The sequence below is a fragment of the Anomalospiza imberbis genome, chromosome 5 (assembly GCF_031753505.1).
Source record: "Anomalospiza imberbis isolate Cuckoo-Finch-1a 21T00152 chromosome 5, ASM3175350v1, whole genome shotgun sequence".
Lineage (NCBI taxonomy): Eukaryota > Metazoa > Chordata > Aves > Passeriformes > Viduidae > Anomalospiza > Anomalospiza imberbis.
In genome coordinates, this window is record NC_089685.1 from 43,845,980 (window position 1) to 43,863,510 (window position 17,531).

Below are 17,531 nucleotides of genomic sequence, written 5' to 3' on the forward strand. Positions count from 1 at the left end.
TATCAATAGGCATGTGATGAGTCAGTAACAAAATTCAGCTGCAAGTCTTTGAGTCTGTGACTTGGGTTCTTATCCAGTAAAAACTCCCTTCCAGGCATGAGGAAAGGCAGAAATATGTAGGCAAAATAGACTGATAGATTTGAGCTGATCTGCAGAAGGCTGGAGTATACAAAGTAGTCCTTTGCAAACAGAGCATTTGTAAGGCTCTTCACTCAGATGTCAAAACACTAACACACACGAAGGGATTTCCTTTACCTGAAAAGCCACAAAAAAAAAAAAAAAAAAAAAAAAAAAAAAAAAAAAAAAAAAAAAAAAAAAAAAAAGGTAACTATAGATGGAGATCTGTGGAGAGCTGAAAGATTACTTCTACCAGTCCTCTACCAGCTGAAAGATTACCTATACCCATCCTTCAGAAGCAACCAAATGGCTGCTACAAGGGGTTCCACGGCAGCTAAACCTGCCTTCAGCCTCTTCTCAATTGTTTCCTCAGGGATCTCAGGACCCACAAACCCACCGTCCATCTCCGGCTACTTCTGTGCCACATGCTGGGGATTGCTGCTACAAAAGGAAAGTTTACCACCAGAGCAGCCCAGTGTCACCTGTTAAAAAGACTCTGACACAAACACAAAGCACCTCTCTGATGTCACACTTAGACATAAATTATTCTAGTCATAACTAGAATCTGCATTGCTGAAATATTTGTTGTCACCAGCTTACCAATTGCCTGAGTCTTTAAATTAGGCATGGATATGGAGATGACCAGCATCCTTCACTGATTGTAGCATCCCAGGTTTTGCCAGTATCTTAATCTGATGAAATCCATAGATGAGTATTTGCCCTTCTAGCAAAATAACCAGCATCAAGGAGGGTTGGCTTGCACTCAACATGAACAAATCAAATCCACAAGGAAAAACACCTATGTATTTTCCCATTTTTTCAAGGGAAAAAAACTGTTACCTGAATGTCATTGGCTATACCTATTTTTCAGCAAAACTTAGAGAATACAGAGACAACTTTCCCAGATCTTTTAAAAACAATCCATGTCAGATAACACATCAAAAAAAAAACCAGTTACCTGTAACACATTTGGCTTGGGATTCCTTGTTTTACCTGAAGATATCTAATTTTTTGAGAAAAAGAGGCTTCATTCAGACTGATACATCTCCCATTATTCTGCCCAATTCTCCTCTTTTCCCTTTGCCTTTCTTTAATCTTCACAGATTCAACTGTTTTCTCCAAGTCTTCCTACTGGATCCAATATGAAGAACAGACAGTACACCACAAAAATATCTTCCAGACATATACCTAATACAATACCTCCTGCAAATCTCAGCAGAGGCCCAGATCTTCTCCGTTTCTTGGTAATATTAAATCTTTCATCACTCTACCCATCTAGTAGCTTTGAAAAAAAAAACCCCTAACATCTAAGCAGGCACATCTGACAGCATAGACGCAGAAGACAATGATCAGCCTCTTCCTTTCAAGCCCTTTTTGCATGTCAAGTGCAGTTTGTGCCTCTTCTCTCTGACATCCTCCCCTCTAGGCAACCCACTTCTACAAGCACCACACAGTAGCTGGTTGTTGGCAAGCTGAGTGTTGATGGAGAGCCCTAGGAACAGCGCATACCTTCTGATAAGAGAGAGAGCTGATTAGCTGAAGTGTCATCGGGGTGGGGAAATCAAACTTTCTGAATAGTAAACACATCTGACTCTAAATGCTCATTTCTCAACTTCTCCTAATTCCAGAACACAGCTTGTGGACTCCACATGCCTGATAGATCAAAGAGGACATCATAACCAAAATGCCTAAACTGACAGATACCTGGTTGTTTGGGCTGTATTTTTTAGTACATGTCACTAAGTCTTAGGGTGGTTGATTGAAGAGATTACATTTGAGTTCTGCACACAATGCTGTCAATTTCCACTTGTTTGCAACGAAATTAAAGAAGAACTGAGACTGCAATAGCAATAAAGGAAATGGCTTTATCGCACACATGCTCTTTAGGCAACTGCCTTCACATTTCCCCCAGGGTAGGAGCACCCTGCACAGCATTAGACTACAGAAAAGAGGCTCGGCAATGTGTCAGGCTGAGTAACTCTTAACATAAAACTGTCAGGATCCTCAAGAACTGGATCTAGACTGAAGTTCAGCATCAAAGGCTGCAGCAGAGTTCATGCATATGCTTATAATGCTAGAGTAGAGAGAGTGCATGAGTTTCTAATGTATGCCATTCCTCATCCTTAATCTAATGACATTCCAGCAGAACACAGGCATCTCCTGAAACACGTGTCATTCAAATGATGTACAGCTCTTTCTTGGGATAAAATAACCAGGCTTTTAATATCAGACAAGAATATTCACAGGCTATTTAAATCATGTTAGGAAATACCAATTTCAAGTGTGATGCAGATATGGAAATTAAAAAGACAACAACATTCTACTTTAGTTCTGTGGAATGCAGGAGTAATTTCACTCTTGACATTTTCTCTAACCAATCCATCAGTTGCCTATTTGGCCATTGCATAAGAATTATACAATGTCAACAGCATCCCTTTGGTTTTACTTCCTTATTGTAGGCAGCTATGAAATCTCCAGTAGGTCAGAATGTGCGACTACAAACCGCTATTATTTTAGGTTTTGTTCTTGTGCCCCCATAAATCAGACTGCCACCACTCCAACAAGCAGGTGAGAACTCTCTGAATGCCACCAGGAGCTCTGCCTTGTAAACACTGTTTGCCTAACATTGCACATTTCTCCATGAAGAAAAAGTAAATCCCTATGCTCACTACCAGAGAGGACATTCAGATACTACTTTCTTCTGTTTTCTTGAAGGGCAGATAAACACTGCACTTCTGTTCAGACAAAGGTTTGGCCAGACCATGACCTTTCCTACACCTAGAGTAAGAGTCCTCATGGCACCAGCTGTCTCTACAGTGCAGCTGCACATGGGCTAAGTAATCAATTTTTGGCAGGGATTGTGTACAGCTGAGAAGTAGGTAGCTTCCTCAACTCCCCATCCATCGACAGCTAGCTAATAGAGAAATGAGAGTAAGCCATGGCTGGGATCCCACACAGCCTTTCCAAGGGGACCACACTCAGGGTGTCTGTTTCCTCAGTGACATTTACTTGTCTGTCACTTCTGGCTTGTGTCCTCTTGTGTTCTTGGGTCAGGAGGCCTCAATCACTTGAGAGACTTTGACCCCTCGATATCACTGGGAGAGGTGTGTAAGCCTTCCTGCAGGCCTGCACGTAGAACCAAGGGAAGGTTCTACTGTCCCATCATAGCCCTAGCAACTACCATGATTTTAGCCAAATTCCCTGACATTTAGTGTTTCTCGAAGCTCACAGTCCTGCAATGATAAAACCAAGTTCTCAGCTTCCATATTCTTTAATAATGTAAATTTGTGATTACAAAGCTAAAAGCTGTCATGGATGTCATCTAAAACCTCATAAAACAGAGGGCAAAGAGAAAAAAGTCCCTGTTTTTAATCTCTTTACTTAGGAAGGTCTGATTCATGGCTGCTACCTACAAAAATTGGCAGAGAAGACCGTTAAATGCAGCATTGAAGAAGTTGTACATCCTGCCCCCAAATTTTGATGTAGCTAAAAATTAATATTGTGGAGTGTCTTGGCAGACACAATTCACTCAAATCATAAAGTTCAACTACAGCAGGAATTGGACTCTCTCTACAGCAGCCCAAAGATACCATTGCGTCAGCACAGCCATCTCTTGCTACAGATGATGCTTTTCAAAAGCAAACCTACTTGATTGCTTACATATTTTCTGGCTCTAATTCTGGTAAAAAAAATAAAATCAATGAAGCTGAGGGAAACAAAGCCATTGACAAAGTCCTGTCCTAAGAGGCAATTAGTCCCAGACATTATTATTGCAATTGCTTGTCTAGCGCCTCAGCACTCCCCTGCTCCCAGCCATTGGGTAGAAACAACTTGCAAAAAAATCTATTTAGAGAATTAATTAGTAACAGCCCAAGTTAATTGTGGCATGAATACAGATCAGTGTTAAGCTTCTAATTAAAAGATGTCAAATTGAACTAGATCCTTAAAATATCTTTAGATTATATGAATGTGTCTGGGGTATGTGTTATTGGCACATTGTTTTGGTTTTCTTGCTCTCAGGTCATTATACAAACTGCCTCATTTAAGGCCATTGAAATGAAAATAGCTTTTAGCAACGCAATTTTCTAGCCGACACTAGAAAATATTTTTAGCAAAGATGGAAGCAGGGTCTTGTATATCTATGAAAAATAGTTATTTAAGACACTGTAAGCCACAGTTCTATTCTAAAATATTTCTAAAGGGATTAATCTACAAGATACACCTGGGAAATAACATCCATCTCTTCTACCAGTCAGGAGAGAGCAGGGGGGAAAGGGAAATACATAGTGTGCCCCAGTTTATTTAACCTTCAGTGAATGCTCCTGAGTTTCTAATGAGTGTCCACTTCCACTTTAACAGATAATACTCAACCGTTCTAATAAAACCAAAACTCTGACAGATGCACATACTTTTCATGTTTCTAGAATGGTGTCTCCATAACAGTGATGAGAAATTGATAAAATTAATCATTTTTTTATCAATTGATAATCTGAAGAGTTTTTATAGACTTTATTAAAGTCAGGTGTCTATAAAGTAATTGGGTTAAAGTATTTATGGCTGGAAGTGTTCAATCTTCCAGATAAATTCAGAAGAAACTTCTACACCTTCCACAAAACCAGTGGGAGGACAGTAGTATCACTTCCCTTTATGACCAAATAGTTAGTTAAAGGATTAAAAGAAAACCCAGAAAATCCAAAATCACATCAATGTATAAAAAACATGAAGGAGCTAAAGTGACACAGTGCTCCCCTGGGGACCAGCAAGTTTGACAGATGTTTGGTGACAGAGATGTATGTATTTCTCCCTCCTCCCATCCCAGATGGCAGAAGGCCAAAGGCTGTTGAACCTTGAATGGTAAAGCTCTGTAGAGAAACGCTTTGGTCAGAAAGGCTTTTATGAGTGACAGCTCAGCACAGAATTCTGGAGGGGTGGCTTGCACCTCTCCAGCCATGCATTGAGAAACCTTGAGCACAGCTGAACAAGTGCAGCAGGCGGTGACAGAAGCAGCTTTCAGAGGAAGCACTGGGGAGTCACCCAGAGTGTTGGGGATGTGAGTAAGGACATTGCCCTGGGTTACTGCCTGATACAATGCTGTTTGTTTACAATAATCTACAAAAATACCTGATTCCATTGCACTTTTTTTCTCCTAGCTGGACTAGTTGAAGTGCACAGCCTCTACAGTGAAGCTAGGCTCATCTCTTGCAGAGATGCCTTCCTGCACATGTTTCAACATATTGCTGGTATCTATTATCATCTGTGTAAAGAGAGACCTGATACATTGAGAAAATGAAACTCATGACCTCTATGTTCAGCTGCTGAATGGTCTGGATAAGATCAAGCACCTTAAAGCCTGTTAAATTTACTTGGATGATGTGAAATGCCGGCAGTGCACTGCGAAGTCCTGGCTCACAGGTAATGCAGCAAGGAGTGGTAAACAGGAGCTGGCCAGAAAAAGTTCACCAGAGGTCGGTGGATTTCCCACAGAATAACAAGCAGCAAAGGCATTGCCACTCATCCTGAGACATTCTGTCACCTGACAGAATTATACTCTGAGAATATAAAACTCACAAAGATGTTTCTAACCTGCCCAATTTGTTATTTGGTATCTTTGCTAAGCTATGTTGATTCTATTTATTCTTAGGTTTCTTGCAGGGTGTTGTTCTGTCCTAAGGGCATTTCCCCTTCCCTTCACAGATATTTCTTGGACATTCTATAACTGTCACAGTTCCCTGGGGACCAGCTGCCACCTGAAGCCTGCCCAGATGGTCAGGACCTAACCTGCAGGGTTAGGAAATAGCTTCATACAGAGGAATGAGCAGGACACAAATGATTCTGCATGAGCTGTTGTTGTTCCTGTTGTTCAGGAACAACAACAGTTTATAAACAGAAAATTTGAAAGTAATATTAAAAAGTATATCCTCAGCATAGAAGGGGGGAAGGGGAGCAGACAAAAAAGATTAAGAGGCTTATTTTTTGTGGATCCAAGTTATGAAGTACACTCTATGCTGTACATGTTACTATACTTTTCTCGGATGCCCTTAGCTGTGATCGTAACTAGAGTTAGTGAACTACCAGTGTGATCCAAATGGGTAACTCCTATGCGCCTCTAAGTAGTCTGCTTCCTTCATTAAGTACAAGCAATAAATACAGAAAACAAACAAACACAAACAAAAAAAGCAAACCAAAAAGAAACCAAAATCAAATCCAAACCAACTAAGAGCAAGTAAACCAAAACCCAGAAATATCTGCAGACAGCAATGTTATTTATTGATATGCTGTGTGTGCCTCAGACAGCAATTCAGTTAATTCAGTTCTTTTAAAATAGACTAACCAGCCTACTAAGTGAGTGTCATGTCATCTCTTACTTGACTGGAAACCACATATATCCATAAAGAGAGCTGCAACACTGCCAGTGAAATTTATTATTCCATTCTATCATGGTAAGAACTCTGGAAAAATGAAATCGGGGAAGAATTAAGCATTTTTAAATATTTGCTCAGAATATGGGAGAACATTTTCACATAAGGAAGTTTCATGTATATAAGAATTAATAAATACTCAAAGTCCAAGTACTGTAAAAGGTAAGTTCTGTATCATGGTTCTGCTTAGGCAAGGGAAACTAAGATAAAGAATGTTAACTTTCCATTTCTGTACATAAAGTCCTGCTACTTGATATCATGTCAATGTGTCCAGTTAAAACAAGCACACTAAGAGTCACAAGTGTAATGAAGTCTTTTTCTAATCTAGCAATCAGCAGGTTATTGAAGCCAGAAAACATAAGGCTGTGTGACAGTGGTGAGCAGCCTCACTGATAAACACCACATCTGGATCCCATCACCATCCTGCCCAATTTGCATCCTGCTCTAGCCACTGCAAGCAAATGGTATAGCAGATCCAGCCAGTTTTTCTCTTGAACAATAAAACCAATGAGCTTAAGCACATTTATGTTTTGTCTGTGGCATTATGGTTTGAGAGAGAATTTCTCTCTCACCCTGTGGATCCTAGTCCACTTAGGGTTAACATCAGTATTTTAAAAACCCTAATGAAGAGTCAAGATCCTTCAGTAAGAAAGCAAAACACAGTATAATATGATTGAATGGAGGTGCTCCATTTGACAGTGTTGACAGTGCTTAGTCCTTAGTGGAACAACCAAGGGGCAACTCAAATACAATTAATTACAAACATCTCTAATGTGGAAGTAACAGCAAATGGTAGAAGTGAACTCAAAAGAAATAAATACATGAATGAGCAGATGCTGATTCTTTGCCATATTTCAGCGTTTAACTGGGGCCCCAGTGGCCCATGAGTGCAGCCACTGCTTTCATGTCAATGGGACAAGGATATTCAGTATATTTTTCCCAAGCCTTTTTTAATCTGCACTGAGAATTAACCAATACATTATTTTCTAGTCTTGACATGATACTGAAGAACTTGCTCAGCTGCATATTAGCCACAAGAAATAGGAAGAAGACGTGTGACACATCTTTTAATGAAGAAATAAAAAAAGAAGTGAAAACCCATTCAGAGAGAATTCAAATGCACATATATCACACAAGACCATGGGGAAGGGAAACAATTTCCCAGCTCCCTCCTCAGGATCTCTTCACAGATTAGTAGTCTGCTTGCAGGAGTCCTATCCATTTCCCAATAATCCCTCAGGAGAGACCGTATGAAAGGCAGATACACTCGCTGGAAAGAACATATGGGTAATAGATCTCTATGCATCATTAGAAAAAGAGAATATGAATCAATGCAACTAGTAATACAACTCTATCATATCCTGGCAGATAGACAGATGGGCTCCTAGTAAGGAAATTGGAAGCAGCTGGAGTTGTCTCCCTGCACAATATTAATCCCCAAACTGTATTTTGTCACAGAACAAAGATAGACTGACTTGTCATACCCAGTCCTCAGTTCTGGAGCTTAGAGGACCCCAACAGGATTCATAAGCCTTTCACTTTCTAAAACACTCCAGCAGGCTCTTGGTTTCCTCATACACAGCACCTTCTCATGGTGTCCAAGAATGACTAAGAAAGCCAAGATCCCAAAATGCAAGATCTGGCTTAAAATTACTTTGAATGCTCAAAGCACAGCCACAGCAGGAATGTGGCAGGAGAGGTGTCTGCCCTATCCACCTTCTCATACAGATGGAAGCAGAGGACATGGGGCAGTGGGAGGAAGGACAGGATGAACATGTGATACCCATGAACTCCTCATTGTCCTTCAGCCCTTCCAAGAACACACACAAAGAGATTAAAGGAAACAAAGGCACTCACTGTATCACAGAATCATAGAGTTATTTAGATAGAAAAGACCTTTAATATCATAAAGTTCAGCCATTGAACTAACACTGTAACTGCACCACTAAACCCTCTCCCAAAGTGCCACATCTACATGTCTTCTAAACACCTCCAGGGATGGTGACTCAACAATTTCTCTGAGCAGGTTGACAACACTTTCACTGAAAACATTTTTTGTAATATCCAATGTAAACCTCCTCTGGTGCAACTTGAGGTTGTTTTCTCTCAATCTATTGCTACTTGCTTTGAAGAGGTCAGTCCCCACCTGGCTATACCCTCCTTTCAGGTGGTCTTAGGGAGCAATAAGGTGTCCCCTGAACCTCCTTTTCTCCAGATTAAACAATCCCAGCTCCCACAGCCAGTCCACATGATATTTGTGCTCCAGACTCTTCACCAGCTCCATTGCCTTTCTCTGGACATGCCCAGCACCTCAATGTTCTTGAAGTGAGAAGCCCAGAACAGGACATAGGATTTGAGGAATGGCCTCACCAGTGCCGAGCACAAGGGGTGATCAGTGTCTTGGTCCTGCTGGCCACACCATTGTTGATATAAACCCAGCCAGCTGCAATTCAAGATGGGGATGAGGTAGCATGAGGTACAGAAATATCTGACAGCTGGGATACATATACATTGTGTACATACATATACAAATACCCTAGCTGGTGTACACAGCTTCCAGAAATTTGGAAAGAAGCTGGTAGATTCAGCACACATGGTAAGCAGGCTGTGCAGTAGGAGAAGTAAGAAGCTATATTAATTACTGAGATATCTCACTGAGGCCTAGAAATTTCACATTTATGCAATTTAGAAATGAAACACTAAAAAGAGATGATGATCTGCAGCAGTATTTCCTAACAAAGTTAATAATAAGTTATTTATTTCCCTAAAGAGAAGAGCTATTTTCAAAACTAACTCAAAAAAAGCTCAATTTAGTTATTAGCCAAGTTTTGTAAAACTTGGCTTGTAAATTTCTCTTCTGCTTTCCTGTGGAAGGCAGAGAGCTCAGCAATCAGAGTGGAAAACTGACCTCATAAAGGTTTATGTTCTCTTAGCTTCAGTTCCTTGTTGAAGAAAGGCAGTTTTTCATTCTGGTGAACAACCACATCAGTATTTTAGGCCTCTGCATGAGTGACCACAGGACACTTTTAGCAGTGGTATAAGTGTCTCTCATTTACCCATGGAGGAGGCTCACGTCCACACCCAGAGAAATGAGACTGTGATCGCTATAACTGGAGGTGCTCAGGAGGGTCCTGCCTGCATTTTCACCAGATCTCTTAGAATACATTTGACTTTTATGAGTGAACGTCACAATGTTCAGCCATAAATACTGGCTAACTGGTATCTTCATAAATCTGCACTAACTGTTCTAAAAAAGAGCTTTTCACAGGAATGAATTAAGCTTCATAATACTCCGGCGATTTAAGCAAAAATTAGCCAGCCAGTATAGGTAAAACAACAACACATTCCATAGAAGATAAACCTACTAATTTGATGTTGACACCTCTGAATACTATCAAATATTAAAAATAATTACAATATATTGCAACATCATAACTGGTTAACACCATGCTCTCACTCCCAGATTTTTTCCAAAATAAAACATTTCAAGCATTTATCTTTCTATGAAAATTTCTCCCCAGACCTAGCTTTATTTTAGGGTGAATTCCCATTTGTTTTCTGATCCTATTTCTATCCTACTTTGTGATAACTTGCTTAGCATGCATAGGCAGCGAAAATCCATATTGTAGGTAGCCTCCTGACTTCCGTTTTTCTAGTTCTGTTCCCTCATCCTTTTCTTTCTTATGTAAGTATTTTTTAAAATTCTAAAATCGCAGATGAAAACTGCCAAAGTTTCTAATTTAGATTTAATTACCTCTCATTCAACCTGCATCTATAAGTAGACGAGTCTGCTCTCTGGGATTTTAAAGTACTAAAAGTTTCTCCTTTAGAATCAAGGACTGTATCTTCAATAGCTACACGGTTTTTCTTCACCGAGCTCAGCAAATCTAGTACATCTAGAGGTGTAAAAGAAAGCAAGTTCTCTTCAATGATAGTGCTGAGAAAGAAAAAGACAAAACAGCTTCATTTGTGAAAAAGGCCTAATGGCATTCAAAGAAAATCTTTGAAATATGAAGCTGTCACTTAGAAAGGCTGCACAATCTGTGATTAATATTAACAGGGACTCAGTGATACTACTGCCACCAGAGGGCTAAAGTTTTACAATTCAAAGAGAACATACAGGTTGAGACACCTCATATATTAGCTGTATGATTCAGACACAGCACATGTCCTAGTTTCTACACAAATTTTCATTAAATCAGGCTTCCTGTTGTTGGCCCTCCATAAGGTATAAGTTTGGCTCTTTCTCAATAAGATTTTAAGAGTATTTAGTTCACTGACAAAGAGTTCACAGTTTCTGCTGTGGCAGATATTACCTGCATGACTTGTTTGCATGCTGAATATCTGATTTTGTTGCAGATTAAGTGTAAATCCACTCCCTGGCCCACAGGCAAGGCAAGAACTTAGCATTTCAAGATTCCAGAAGGCAATATTGACCAGAGCCATTCAGCCTGGGACTGGACCACAGTCTCCACCTAAAGATAAGTTTGTGTAAATACCGGCTAACTGGTATCTCCACAAGTCTGCACTAACTATTCTGAAAAACAGCATTATTTTATACTCAGCATCCTGAGTATGATTGATGATGAGAGAAATAAGCTGTGCAACAAAACCCTGAACAATGTCATATCTAAAAATAGCCAGCAGTTCAGACCAGTGGAGTAATAGCACTTAATATTGGTACTAATTACAGGCCAACAGATTGCAGACCAATTGCAGGCCTTGGAGCTAAGAGCAGATTTCTCAAATGAGCCAGAACAAGATGTACTCAGAAAGACAAAACACTCTTGGATACTATCAAGAAGATAGCTCATCAGATCAGCCTCATACTGAGATGCAAGGAGAACCTCTTAAAAAAATTAATAAAGCTGCAGTACCTAATTACTTTTAATAGCCCTTGATATGAACACCAGTGCCAAAGTACTTATAAATAAGACTACTCAGTGATTTTCAGGGGCCAACACTGGGCTCCACAATGCTAGACCTCCATTTACAGGATCAGGCAGGCTAACTCAAAAGCACAGTTAATAACTCATAATACAGATTCACCTGCCACATCAGGGATCATCTTCCCAGAGCTGCTCATTAACTACCAACAGAGCTTCAGCAAACACAGGTCAGAGTGCTCTGTAATTAGAGAAACACTGCATCACCGTGCACTGAATCATGGTTACACAGCATGCACAGAGAGGAAAGGTTTAAAAGTGCCCTTTAGCACTCTTTGCACAGGAGATGAAGGGAACAGAGCTAGGAGGAGTACCATGGGCAGGCAGAGACCCTGCAAGGGAGAAGTGGGCATGAAAAGGAGACTTGAATAGACCTTGAAGGTCAATCAAAGATGGGAAAGCATGGCAAAGTGCATTTACCAGGAAACTAGGGAAAGAGCATGCTCCTGAAACACAAGAGAATGGTCAGCCCTCTCAGAGGAAAATCAAGAGGAAAATCAAAGGGTGAGAAGGAAGCAAGAAATCATGTCCCGAAACAAGTAAGCTTCTACAATGCTTGGCTGCATGCAGGAAGAGGCACATCCTGGAATACACTTTTTTTTCGGGCTGTCCATACTTCTCCCTGCCATTCTCGTTCTTGGGAACAGCAAGAAAAAATCTGTGTTGAAAAGCCACATGCTTTTGCCTAGGTGAGCAGGACCTGCCATGCTCTGCCATGCTTCCCAGAACAAAGAAAAACGTCCTGGACTTCTGCTTACTCTTGCACGGAACTTGGTCAGAGGATACCACTAAAGCAGTATTTTTGGTGGATGCTGAAGGATATGGAAAAAAAAGGACAATGGTTAAAAAAAATTATTGCATTCACCTGAATGAAGAAAATGGCACTTCCCATTACTATCCATCTAACATTCCAGATGTGTTTTTCTTATTTTATAATGTCACTTTCCAGCCCCTGTACCTTGCATTTCTGCAAGGGTGTTACTGTGGAATCATCAGAATCCCACAGCTCTCAAGCTTTTCTAAAGTTATTGTAAATGCATTAGAAAATTGCAGGGTATGACTTCAGAGGAGGGAAAATGAGATACACAAATAACAGCACCATAATATCCATCAATTTTGGTTTCATTTTGACAGAACTTCATACTTTCATAGCACTTAATACATTTAAAATGCATCTTTAATCAATATGTTTTCCAGTTGGGATCACTCATTTCTTCTACATAAATTTTCTAGGGAGACAGAAAATTCTCTGGAAAGTAGGAGTAGTCTGGCCTACTGAATTCCCATGTCTCATATGTGGGAAGTCTTGGTGATTCTCAGCTCTGACCTAAGTTGTTCAAACATTTTTTTCACGCTTAAGCTTTTCCCAGAATTTAGGCTCCCACCCATTCGCCTTTTGCTTTCAAAGCTGGTCTAGAGGTAACTGCACGCCCAAAGAAAAGGCATCTTTGCCCTCCTCCTTCCAGGCTAGGCACACTAGCACAGCATGCTGTGTCTCTCGGTAGCCAGCATCTCTGGCTGCCCCCATAGGAATAGAGACTTGCCAGCACTACGTGGGTAATTTCTTAACACATAGGCCAGCAAAGGACAAGGGGTAAATGGATATTTGTGTTTCTGGATTCATATTTAGAGCAGAGGGGAGTCTGAAGGCAAAATTGGGAGCCAAATCCCTTCCCCAAGCTTGTCAGATAGGAAGCAAAACAATCACAGTCACATGCCACATCCTTCATTCCTTACAAGAACAAAAATGATTTTTGTCATGTATTACAAAAAGTTTTATTCTTTTTCCTCAAAAGAGACCAGGTCCTAGCTGCCCACCAGCCTACTGTCAAAGTCCAGCAAACAGAGAGGGCCAAACTATTTGCTTTAATCTTGCCCTCAAAATAGATTAACCCTTTCCCCCCCCTTCAAATTCTAGACAAACAATTCAGCCCAAGTCAGACATGCAGAATTATCATCTCTACTCAGACATTTAAAGGGTTGTAAACTTATTATAATAAATTCTTCCAACACACTATTCCAGCTCTCATAACTTCTGGCCCAGTATCCAGATTAGTGTCATCAGATGAACATATCACCTGTCAGCGGAAAAATAACAATGCCAAACTTGAAAGTTTTTAGCTCTCCTAGAGAATATGTGAAATGGCATCTCAGTACATCCAACAGCTCAAGAATCAATATAAGATGAATGAGGAAAGCCATTTTCTTTGGATCAATATCAGTTTTCAAACAGTTGACATCAGCAATTCGGCTATTTGCCCCAAAATATCACTTGTACAGAATGTAACTACACCTGCACTCTAAAAAATTAGAAAGAAAATAGAGTACAGCTGGCACTAGTCATAATATGAAAAAGTAGATAAATAATGAAGAAATGCTAACCTTACCCCCCTTCCTGTACCCACTAAAATTTGAAATATGCTTGGTGGTCCTTTCTGTACTATATTTAATAGGCCTTTTTCCATTACATGAATTTAAAATAATACATTTGAATTCTGCTTGTGGAAAATCTTCTCCCCTCACTGAGCACAATGGCATATATTGAAAACAAAATCAGAACTTGACAGTGAAAGTCACGCTTCAATTAAAGCCTTTTTTTTTTTTGTTACAAAGTAGGATATTTGCATCTTGTAAGTGGAGGCAGAGCCATTTTCCTTTTGTGCACTGTCCTGCAAATATTCTTGAATCTATGAGACTTAGTTTGCTTAGTGTGGCAATTCTCATAAGCAGAAATTACTTATATGGTCCTATCTACTGCTGAAACAGGAAAAAAATGAACATTGTGATATTTTTCTTGTATACCAAGACAAGTGTTAGAAGAGAGTGCGGTGTTTCCCCAGCTGTGGTCAGGACTTGGGTTATAGCCTGCCCTCAAATCACATTTAAAACAGTCTGCAGCAATCATCTCTCAACACATGAGGGGACTCATAGCTAGCAGAGTAAGAAATGTGATTTATGGAATACAAACACCACAAGGCACCATTTACTCTCATTTCATTCCACTTCATATCTCCTAGGTGAAAAACAATATTCTATGCCATCCAGTTTATTGCTGGAGAGTCAGGTCACACTAATAGCAATGACTAACCCATCAAATCAGTGTCCACTTACTCCAATTAATAATGTAAAGAGATACAAACCTAGGATCAGAATGGAAGATAAAAACTGAATGGAAAAACATCACATAGAAAAGTGATGATCCTCTATCAAAAGAGGATTTATTAATAAAACAGGGAAAAAAATCCAAGCTGCTCAAAATCATTTCTGGAACCAGAAATTAATATACCATGTTCCATATACAAGCCTAGCAATTCAGTCAGACTCACTGCCTGTCTTACTCATGAGGAAAATTCTTGAGAAGTGCATTGCTGTAGGGTTGACAGGTCTTACAGCTCCACAGGAGGACATTGGTGTGGATTAAGTGCCATTTTGCAAAGGTGAAGCAAATATTATACCCAGTAAAATGCAGAATTGTTCTAAAGTCCCTGCAAGAACATCCATGGGAGGAAAACACGTTCTTACCCATTCCCTGGAAATGCTCAAGGCCTGACTGGATGAGGCTCTGAGCAATGTGGTCTAGTGGAAATCACAATGTGATTCTATGAAAGACAGAAAGATGGTGGAAAATTATTATTTCCATAGTTCTTTAGAAACTGGGAGAGAAACAGCTTGCCCCAGACATCACCCATCACCAGAAATGTGTGTAAGGACAGGAAGGGAATTTCCATTTTCAGAGAATTATGGCTGTGTTTAAGTCTAAAACTAATTTCTCAGTGCTCTGGAGCATGCCCCTGGCACAAGCAAGGCAGTCTCAGGTGGCCAAGGCAAGAGTACTAACACACTCAGAGCAGTTGTGTGCCTGAAAGGACTGTCAAGTCAAAGCCAAGCTTTGCTGATCCCTGTTTCACCCTCCCTTTGCCTTGTGCCTCTCCTGTCACCTAGAGACACAGGCTGCATCTGGCATGGGAAATCCCTCATTATCTTGTTTGCAGCAGTGAAGAGAATCCTAAAACAAGGTATTAAGCTCCGAAGTCTAACTTATATGTCTATTTTTTTGAATTATGATGAGTAATAACTTCAAGTCTCCATCTCACTACAAAGACACAGAGAAGCCTGGTGCAGGCTTCTTAATGGAAATGCAGATCTGAACAACATGTTTGTCAATTAGCAAACCCCCTAGTAAAGGGTCTGACTCTTAAAGTAATGAAACAATTATGGTTAGATCTTGTTAGTTACAACACAGTGGCATTTCCAGTCTAGGACAAGACACTGTGCCTGGCACAATGCATTGAACACAAAACATAATCTAGTGGCTCTCTTTGGGAGAGAGCGAGCTGTGACCTAATGCCTGATCCTACTGCTGCTCTTTAAAACATGCAAGTAAAAGTTATCTTTATATTAAAATTAGCAATGACAACAGGAGCAGTTATTTCTACTGTCAGAAGGAATGCAGGTTGGGAGTGTGATCCCTTCTCCTCCCCTCTGTGCTTCTAGGAGTTCACCCTGCCCAGAATATGGAAATAAGGGAGGAAAGCATCATAGCTGGTGCAGAGGTTTTCACTTCTGGCAAGTATTGCTGGAAAATCAAAGCAGAACTCACCCTCTCTCCAATACACAAGGCAACTGCTTTTTTTTAAGCAGCAAGGGCAGACCCTGACCTGCGCTAGCCTGAGAAAGGGAAGGGGAAAAAACCAAGAAACACTCCATGGAGATGCAATAATATCATGTCCCCAAAAGTCAGCTCAAGTTTTCCAAATGAGATGTAGTGCAATCTGTCAGCAGAGAATGTAACTAAGAGTGAGGGTTCCGACTGAGAGAGGGAGCATGAGCCTTGGGGAAGAAAGCTGTACCAAAATGTTGGATGTTGCGGCACGTTTGGGGGGACCCTCCGGGGTGTCCCCGGGGGGCCCCCTAAGCTGTGAGTTCGCTGGTAGCAGCAGGCACGCAAGGAGACTCCACACGGCTTCTGATGGTGCTAATTAGATGAGGGTTTATACCCCCCGGGAGGCAGCATGGTTTCTGGGGGAGAGGGGGGGAAAGGGGAGGGAGAGAGAGGGGCTGAGAGGGCACCAGCCAGGAGAGCCAGGGGAGAGAGGAGAGAGCAACGTCCTGTCCCCCCGGCACACTTAACAGGGAGATTCAAAGTGGGCACGGAACAGATCGGGCCAATGGGATTACAGACACAGGATACTGCAGGGGAGGAGCACAGGCTTGGAATAAACCATACATTTTCGAGGGGTGAGACGGAGCATACCATTTAACTAAAATATAACACCGCAGTGAGACACTTTCCTTGGCAGCTGATGAAGGCTTCTTTGCTGAAGCAACATGAAAAGAATCACAAATAACGTAGGAAAATTCACAGTGAACTCACAGTGATGAAGAATATGATCCAGCAGCCTATCTCTTAACATCTCTAACCTAAAATCTACTGGTTGGTAAAGGCAAAAGGATCATTAAAAGGAATCCAGTCTAGAAAAGACATAAGAAAGTAACCAAATGCTTTAATCTTGGTTCCAAATTTTGAAAAAATATGATTATTTTTTTCTTCAGGCTACATATGTTATTATTTTCCATGTCAAGTACTTGTGCATAACTTTCAGCTTAGCAGCACAGGAAAGCAAGGGTGCATGGCAGAGGTTGTTTTTGGAGGCAATGATACCCAACCCACGCCACTACACAGACACACCTATCTCTAAAAGCAGTAGTAATAAAACTGAGAAAAAACAGGAAGTCACTTTATATAATTTGGTATTTAAAAGAAAAAGATACAATCAAATTTCTTCAAGGTTTTGGGTACCTTCATGTGCTACCACAGACAAAAATCCCAAACTAAACAAAAACCCCATAATCTGAGACTATTCTAGAAACAGGAGATTTTTAATGTAGCCTGAACACTTTCATAGCATAATCATATTGACAAATTATAACTGCATACAGCTACCACTGCCTTCTAGAAATTGTTTATCTAGAAGCCACAAAAGGGTCTAAGTACTGTAAGTATGGATGGTCTGGAAGGATCACAAGTGCCCACACTTTTGTTTCCATT

At 40.5% G+C, this 17,531-nt stretch overlaps 1 protein-coding gene across 4 annotated transcripts in view; it reads right to left on the reverse strand.

Moving 5' to 3' along the window:
- The window catches only part of TMCC3 (transmembrane and coiled-coil domain family 3), a 131,827-nt gene that overhangs the window by 67,952 nt on the left and 46,344 nt on the right, over nt 1-17,531 (reverse strand). The window contains exon 1 of one of the 4 annotated variants that reach the window (XM_068190393.1): nt 1,076-1,100. The exons of the other annotated variants lie outside the window; for them this stretch is intronic. The gene's annotated coding sequence lies outside the window, so the exon portion shown is untranslated. Of the gene's footprint in view, nt 1-1,075; nt 1,101-17,531 lie in introns of those variants that run through there. 4 annotated transcript variants of the gene reach the window in all.